The sequence below is a fragment of the Dreissena polymorpha genome, chromosome 10 (assembly GCF_020536995.1).
Source record: "Dreissena polymorpha isolate Duluth1 chromosome 10, UMN_Dpol_1.0, whole genome shotgun sequence".
In the NCBI taxonomy this organism is placed as follows: Eukaryota; Metazoa; Mollusca; class Bivalvia; order Myida; family Dreissenidae; genus Dreissena; species Dreissena polymorpha.
The window spans coordinates 1,076,109-1,085,496 of NC_068364.1; the positions used below are offsets into that span (position 1 = coordinate 1,076,109).

At 34.0% G+C, this 9,388-nt stretch overlaps 1 long non-coding RNA gene across 1 annotated transcript; it reads right to left on the reverse strand.

Moving 5' to 3' along the window:
* Positions 1 to 6,747: 6,747 nt before the first annotated feature.
* LOC127848724 (uncharacterized) lies at positions 6,748 to 9,098 on the reverse strand. Its single transcript, XR_008034658.1, has 3 exons — positions 8,943 to 9,098; positions 8,217 to 8,350; positions 6,748 to 7,457 (listed from the first exon to the last, which is right to left on the reverse strand). It is a non-coding gene; the product is annotated as an uncharacterized LOC127848724 (long non-coding RNA).
* Positions 9,099 to 9,388: the final 290 nt, after the last annotated feature.

Genomic DNA, 9,388 nt, shown 5'->3' on the forward strand with positions numbered 1-9,388 from the left:
CTAATGTACACCGTGTAATTTAAGAGATATAGGAGACGGAGTAGCATTGTATTATGATATGCCCAACCTTTAATTCACTGCGAACAAAATTTATCAACGCGTGCTTTTATAAAAAAACAATACAAGTTTGTTTCGATTTGTGGAATTAATGGGTACCTCAAACAAAAACAAGTGAAAACAATTATCAAGTTCTTTTGTAGAGCCTTAATGCATGTTCCCATTTTAAGAATGATTGATATAGTTGATTGATATCAAATATTAACTGATTCATTTATCATCATCTAGTAGGTTTTTTTCTTACCAGCTCTTATTGTATAGCGTTTTTATAACCATCCAATGCGGTCGTTTTCATCCTTGTAATGTACAATTACCAAATAATCATCATTTTATTCATCATTTGTATACGTTAGTAGAAGAGGATAACTCGAATATTATAGATGCATTTTTGTTTAATTTAAAAAAAACATCTATTGTTTATACAATTACATATTTTAATCCAAATTATGCATTACCTTTATTTGTTAGTCGAACAAAGCTAACAATTACTCTTGCATTATGTTTTCGTATCCGTACTACTTTTAATGTTTCAATCATCCAACTGTTCTCAACAATTTTAATTAAATTCATTTTATTCATCATCTATATATATGTTTGTATGTGGAGCAAAACTATAATGTTGAAGTTGCAAATTATGTAGTGTATAAAGAAAAGTCGTAGAATTTAATATTTAAACTCAATATTTATGTAGTCGCAATGAAAATTCCTAACTATAGTTGCATATTATTGTTTTGTGAATGATCACACAACTTTGGTTAAAGTATGTGTGATAATCTTCACGCGAGCAAGATGATATTAAACTGTTTGAACCTGTTGTCAAGTTTACATAAGAATATGTACATTGGTGTATAACTATTTGTGAATGACAAAATGTTGTAAAGGTTTCCGACAATAAACATTATTTATGTCCATAACCCACTAGTTTTGGATCGTGATATACAAGGATAAACCATGGGTCGTTTCTTGTGTATTTAAGCAATGAGTTCGCGCAGATAGAAGCTTATCTGATTCAATTATACAAGAGATAAATCGCGTGATTCGGCGCGAAACGGTCGTGTGTTTTTTGTGGTGACTTATAAACAAAAAAAGGACTACCGACGCGATATGTGGACTATTGTAACCCTTGAAGTTGTTTAAAATGTTTCTTTAAGTGATACTAATCGGAAAAAGTAAAAGGAAATATCGAAGTTGTAGTGATAGTGACATAAATAAACAAAATAGTGAACAAACACAGCAAAGAGGCCCGTCAGCGATTATTCAACTTAGTGATGTTCTTAGCAAAGCCAGTGCTGTGTTTTATGATCCTGAGGATGTTAATAGCCGTGTTTTTATGCTAAACTAGAGGGATGCTTCGCCAGTTTTGAGAAACACATTGAATGCATGTATCTAGCCATTGAGACTCATATTAAAGGCGACGAACAGCGCGACTGGAGCACGATACAGAGGTTGCGGACATTGCCGTTGCCGAGGTAACGAGTCGGGTGCAGCACCTGGAGAAGAAGCGCGACAACTTCCGAGACGATATGGTATAACTAAAATCTCAATCAATTACAAATAACATAATTTTACTGGTGTACCGTAAGTTGTCGGTGAAATGTCGTAGGTGAAACAAATTGAGCTCTTGGTGTGCTTCCACGATGCCATTAAAATCGCGAAGGATGTTGCCAACTGTACGCAGTACGAGATGGTGCACTGTTCTTCGGTCCAACCAACACCAGGGAAGACCAGATCAATAGTTGAAAAGTTCGCCTTCTTCAATGGCCGCGGGGATGTTCGGCGGCAGTGGAAACAACTGAACGTACAAACTGTAACGTTTTTTCATCAGTCCCCACCGGACGTGCTAGCCAAGCGTAGACGGCTGGTAACGAAGATAAAAGAGTCGAGGGGCAAGGCAAACGATCAAGGATAGCCTACGATACCCTCTTGTTGACGGTTGTCCGGTAAAGGGATAGGGGCACGATGGGAGAGAACTAGCGATCCTGTCGTGGAATGTGATTGGACTGTCGCAATGCAAGATTGACGATCACATATTTGTTAATGTTTTGATAATATGATATTGTTGATGTTTGTTGAAACTTTAACCAATTCTTCAAGTAACATCACCGCTTTACATTGATATATTTATCACAAATTTGAGAGGAAATTCCAGAACAAGAACGCAAGTAGATGTAGTGGTGGGGCAGTTTTTTATTTCAAACAATATTTAAAAAACGGTATCGACAAATTCAAAAATAATCATAATTCAATTATCTTGTTAAAATTAGAACGACACTAATTGGTTTGAAGGAAGATATTTATCTTTGCGGATGTAATGTTTGGTGCAAACAACTCGAAAATGATACTTGTATTTATGTTTTACTTTGTGGTGACTGTAAAAGTAGGATTGGGTCAAAATCAGATTTTGCTAGTCATGATGTTGTACATAGTTTCAAAGATGATATGTATTATAACCCAGATATGTACTATGGAAGGGCCTCTTTTGACATATCTCAAAATAAATATTAAAATGCCTTTAATTGTCTCCTCATGTATAGCATTAAAATTATTTTTTCTCTTTGGAATATTTGTAGTAATATTACGTCAGTAGGTTTATTTTTTAATTGTTATTCAATATTATGTTATTTTATTTATGATTCTCTTTTAACAATTAGTTTCTTGTTATATGGTGAGTGTTATATGCGCTCATCCCTAACCCTACCCTTTATTAATTCCCATAAAATATTAGGAGTTGTTTCTGTAATAAAATCAACTACCTCTTTTATTGATTTTTTAACAAATGTGTTATAGTCTTGCTCAAACTATTTAGTTTAAAATAACCTGGACCCCGTGTTAATGTATCAAAAATGATGCTGAGTACGTAGTGTTGATATATTGCAATATACTCTACACTTTATGGGGTATCCGTGTTGTGCGAACAACCTGTTTGTTGATCTCATTTTACCAACCTATTATAATCTCATATGGATATAAGAAAACGATTGGGTCTGTGACTTGTAGCTGTCAATAATCCAATGTAATCTTAAATTTATGAAAGCGAAATTATATAAGAATATAATAGGCATAACTCTTCGTATGCGGTGCTTACATAAAAAAAATCGGGTTCCCTTTTGCTTTTAGCGACAAATATGTAGAACCATAATCTCGCAAAAACAAAAAGACTTGAATAAGTACTTAAGCAAACAGCCTGCACAACATTTATCCCACTGTTATACAAACAGGGCACATCCTTCTTTCTTACAAGGAACATTAAGTATGTAAAGAGTTATTGACATTATTTAATCATAAAAAAGAGCGCATATATCCGCGCCTAAACACCCACTCACATGCACACACTAATTAATAATATTGATAATAATATCGATAAAGCAAATAATAACAACTATAATGCTATGTAAATAGTGGTATGTTTAATGAAATACTTTTTATACGTGTACGAGCATATAATAAAGTATCATAGTAATGTTCGTAGTAAATGTAAACAAATGCGTATTTACAACAGCATTTTCATTTATTTACCTATGTATTTCATATTAATTAATTTATTTATTTATTTATTCACTTATTCATTATTTATGTATGTGTGAATTTTTATAAATCATCCCATGGTCCAGCGTCTTTTATGGCCATGGTCGATCAATCCACTCTTGGTTGTCTGCATACCGAAGCACTATGATCGTCCCGGTCTTGTCTTTATAACGATTGGAGCCGTTGACAGTCAAGACATCTTGAGTCTCGTCGTTCATGTTTTTCTTAATACACATCAAGACGTGGAGATTTTTCATTGGGAAAAAAATACACCAGCATTTTTAAGTTTCACTCTCTGGCTCATAACTTCATTGCTCAACAGCCGAGATACTAAACGCACTATAATATCTCTGTTCTTGTTATGGGTAATGGGGAGACGATAAGCTATATCGATATCTGAAAGACTCAGACTCGCTATATCGTTTACTTTCAAGAAATGCACAACCTTCTTGGCTGAATCAAGAGCTGTTTATCTTGGGCCTGAAACATGAAGCCCACGGATTTTAATATTGTTCCTCCAGCTATATTGTTCTGTTTCATTCTCTAGATTCGTAATTGTTTTCTCCCTGTTATCGAATGTATTATTGTATATTTTCTTTTTGTAGATACTTTTCAAGAATTGTTTTATCTAGGGATTGAATTGATTCTTTTAATTTGTCATATTCCTGATCTCTCTCGAACATGTTTCCTTCTAGATGTTCAAATCTATTAATAACTTACTTTAATAGTTCATCTTTCATCTATGTTTTCTGTACTTCAGAGAATCTCTAATTGACGTGTAACAAGTATTTTACCTAGCATTTCGTAACCGTACACGATGCTGCTTATGTTGATTGTATTACTTTGTTTATCGACAGTGTGTGAATAACCTAGTGTTTAGACGCAGAACACTGTGCAAGTCTTAATACATATTTGTCAGGTCTTGTCTTCTCTATAAACTTAAATGAACGTGCGCGTTTGTTGTTTAAGCTAATTTTATAAACTTCTCGCAGTGGTTATCTCATCATAAAACTTTCCAGTGATATTCTGTAAAAGGATTGGGTAAAATGAATAAAGGGGTGTTTAAAGGGACCTTTTCACAGATTAGGGCATGTATTGAAGTTTACCATTATATCCGTTAAATTCATAAATGTAAACATGGGAACTAAATACCTCCAGTAAAAAGCAGGAATATAATTCAAGAAAAAACTAAGTAATTCTCAACTATGCTCGAACCACTCAACATTCGAGTAAACGTCGAACACTTAAACCACTCGGTCATCCGTGCTCATGCAGTGCGTGGTGTATTTTATACTTCATATAAGAAATCCTCTTAATGTAACAAAATATAACGTTAGAGAACTCTCCAAATTAATTAATCGTTTCTCGTTTGCAACGCTTTATCATTTTCATGTTCAAAAAGCGTCGAAAAATGCATACAATTAATATTTTAGGGCATGATAATTGTTCAGTATTACTGTTTCCTTGCAAATATTATAACTGCAACGAAAATATGTGATTCTGAAATAATTTCAATCGAATTTGTCAATTGATCAAAACGTGAAAATATCCTTTAAGGCTTTAATATGATACTGGAATTAAGATACATTTTTTCAAACGTTGGTAGAAGCAGTAGTAGTAGTAGTAGTAGTAGTAGTAGTAGTAGAAGTAGTAGAAGTAGTAGTAGAAGTAGTAGTAGTAGAAGTAGTTGTAGAAGTAGTAAATGATGGGGGTGGTGATGATGTTTATCATAATGATGATGATGATGATGATGATGATGATTAGAATTGAAGAGGGCGGTATTTTTATCCAACACAAGGCATATACACTCGGATGTCTTAATTAGGGATACTATGAGTGTGAACCTATATTATATGTGTAAATTTAGTTTTAAACTTTATTGAACTGTCTGCATCTTAACTTTCAAAATACGAAAAGCTCATGACATTTAAATAGATTTAATATTAAATGCATAACATTTCGATCATTAACAAACAAATACTTACCTCTATTTTCTCAGCCATCATGTTATCCCAAAAAAATCACAACAAATCCGAAAATAACTTTTTTGTTCACGAAACATTAAAATACTTCCCGGTAAAAACAATGACGCCAGTTTAAGCGAGTTTTCCCACAAACGTCATTAATGTAAATTAGGCAGGTTTTGTCGCGACGCGGCCAATATCTATATTGTATAATTCAATGGTATAATTGAATGAACTATCAACTGTAAAATAAATGAAAATAGAGAAATTTTTACACACTTACAACTCTGGTAAAACGTGAAACACTTAACATGGTTGTATACAAGCTTCAAATCGCTGTGTGTTCCTAGCCGCGCCCTTGTCTTCACTGTTCAAATCAACCTACACAATTAATATGGATTTGTTTGTCATTTTCCTAGGATTTCGTCTGGAAAATTTGGTGACAATGTCACTAATATCCACTTCCATATCCATGTTAACTGACATTAGACACAGTCAAGAAAGTCTCTCTTCGCTTATAGTGGAACAAAAACTGTCTTTCCTACTGTTGAAATGCTTCTTTCACATTTGCAGCTAGTCAGTTGAAATGTTGCTTAAAGTTTTAATATGGTTAAAATGTTCGAGAACATTTCTCTTAAACATGCAGTTAAGCACTTAAAGTAAGACCATTACCCTCTTACGTCTCTAGCACTAAATGAATACGTCTAGAGTATCTTGGTGAAGGGAAAACATCGAAAAAGTACTCCAGAGTCGCGTTGTCAACGTCCTGTTCAACGTCCGGTTGAATGAGAAGAAGGGCGGAAGAAGCACTTGTGTTAAGCGCTTTCTAAACTGCTGAAGTAGGTGGTCCAGGAGCGCAATATTGTTTCTTGTCTGTCTGCTCTTTAGCTTTTGAATCATGATGCAGATACATGTTATAATTTATGATGTGTATGTTCTAAATGATCCATATTCTTTTATACCTGGTGCTGAACTAAAATGTAATAATAATAGCTTGTTCACTTAACATTCTTAAACAAATGTTTTGCTGTGTTATACAAATAAAAGCAAAAGACGAAATGCTGGATGGACACTGTAATAGAGTGGACATCCCTTCCTATGGATAAATTACCTTCTGCAGCACACTTCAGACATGACTGGAGGAGGATTTCTGTATACACAAATTCGAAACAATATTATCAAGGCATCTGTTGAAACAAAATTGACATGTTGCGATACTTTTATTTTATGCTGTTTATTTGTAAATACATGACGATTTGGAATACGCTACATAAACTTACAATTTTACCAGTGAGTCTTCTGGTTCAGGACTCTTGTCTGCGTTTTTCTTGAGTTTTCAACAATTGTATTTAAGTCCTTTGTTTATAGGCAGTTCAGTAATTAAAATGTAAAACATATATATATTACATTAGTATGTAATAAAAATAGTAGTACATTATTATGACAGTATCATAATACCAAGCATTTGGTCACGCATTCACACTGACAAAAATAAGTTCAAGCATCGATTCAAATAATATAGTCATCTATATCCTATAAAACCATCCTGTTAAGTTTGCAAAGTTTTCATTTCACAATGATGGTATGTTAAAATCTGTTGAAACGACATACGTCAAGTGCCTATTTCTATTTACTCATTTAGTGAATCTACCAATTGCCTCCCGCTTGCTTGCCATTGATCTTTGCTCTGTTGTTTTCTCGCAGCTCCGCATTTGCAGGATGTGGATGAGAGGCAATTGTAAAGGCATCAGCTCTTGATCAGCTGGATCAACAAGGAACTTGGTATCGAGTGGTTTTTTTGTTGATCTCAAGGTACTCAGTGCACATTCTTTAATGCAATCATGGAATGAACCTGTATACCTATTCGTTCTTTGCACCACTGTCCAATTTTTGGCATGCACAAGCACAACTCTGAAATAGCATATTAGCAGAGGAATTAATATATTTAAAAAAAAAACAAGGAGTCAAATGATCCAGTGATTTAACATTTCACTATTAAGGTGAAATTTTCAGGGGTCAAAATGCAGGAAAACACAGCATACTAGCTAAATTTTCTGCAAAATGTTTCTCAGTATACATTTAAGCCAGATACTTGTCAGATTCGAGTCAGATACATTTGCGTCAGAATATATCATTTAGCCTTCCTGTAACATTTGCACCAAAATGGTGTACATCTGCATCAAAATGATGTAGGGCAGATAATTATCTAGGGTCCAAAGTGAAAAATTTGAAAAATGCTTGCATCAAAAAGCCTGATTCTGCGTCAGTTGAACTCTCTGTACAAGCATATTTTGTAATGTTGGAATGTATACTAAAACCAATTATAACAATAATGTATAACAATGCCATCTTAATGCGTATTTCATTCATATAATGCCAATCAGTTAACCGACCAACACTTGTATGGGTTAAATGGTTTACCAGTACTAAGTGATCATACTTGAGTCAGTTACTGACAATAACTGTCCTACTAAATGATGAAGGAGACTGGCGTCTGCTAATTTCATTACCAATCACCCGCTTTCTTCCTTTTCATACCAATACATTTTTTAACCTTAAGTAAAAAATGCAAAATTAAATAAATATCAAAAGAAGCACGTCAAATCGACTTTTTATATAAATTAGTTACTTTATGAATTGAAATCTAGTAACACAATGCAGTTTTCATACTCCAAGTCAAATATGATCTCTCCAGTTCCTGACACCTGACCAGGTATGTTGCTTCCTTCCGACACAGAAGACAGATCAGGATCTGGTGGCTGATGACGGTTCGTAGGTTCAGAGCTTGCTGTTCAAACACCATGCTGGACAGTAAAAATTGCACAGTTAAGTCAGCATGCCTTTCAAAAGAGCTTAAAAATAAAGCTTAGCTTTATTTACAGACAGAATATCAAATCGCTTCAATATTAAATTTCAGAAACTCCTACATTTATTTTAAATTGAGAGAAAACACAACACTGGATAATAATTTATCATTGCATAATATAATACACACTAAATAAACATGTATACAAGTTTTTTTCATTATATATTTACGAAATTAAAACACGTATACTTTAACTCAGAATAATGCATTATTCATGTTCAATATAACTGACTATATATATATATATAGGATAAGTTATAGGAGAAGTTAATCATTTATTATTAATTTCATGGTTCATTTGTCTCATGATAGATCGATTTTTACAACAAATTCAGAAAAATGTTGTACGAATATTATGAGGCAGGCAAGCTTATAATAAAAACGCACAAGGCACAAATTATACTATCAATACTTTTTAAGAAACGTTGCAGAACAAAATTTCCATGTCATAAAACAAAATTCATATCGAAACGTTTGCTTGGTAAACACGCAAACCTTGCCTAGATTAGAGTAAGAAATGTAGAACTTACAGCCCGATTAGTATATCAGCCACACCTCTTTCTTTGCCTGTTCAAAAGATGCTTTTAAAGATCTTCCAACGTTCAGTCGTATCGCCAAGATTGATCAATTTCAAACGAAATCGCTTGTCTCTATCTTGTGTTGCTTTTTTCTGCACTTTCGGTTTCGATTTTGGTCAAGGCAGTGTGTGTAAACAAACACGCGGATGTGTGCAGCGCGCATGGGGTTATTGCACGATTGTATCCCAGCCAGCACAACACTATCGGATAGATATCGGTAGCAAAACGGTATATCGGCAAATCGGCCCTATGTCTATCAGATGTTAATCCGTTTCGCCACCCGATATATGTATGGAATGAGTGATGTATTGGACGTCATCATTGATGACGTTCAATCGAACGAATGATAAAGGGGGCTAAGTTTCGTTAAGTTGGTGCATATAGCCGCGATTTGAGGC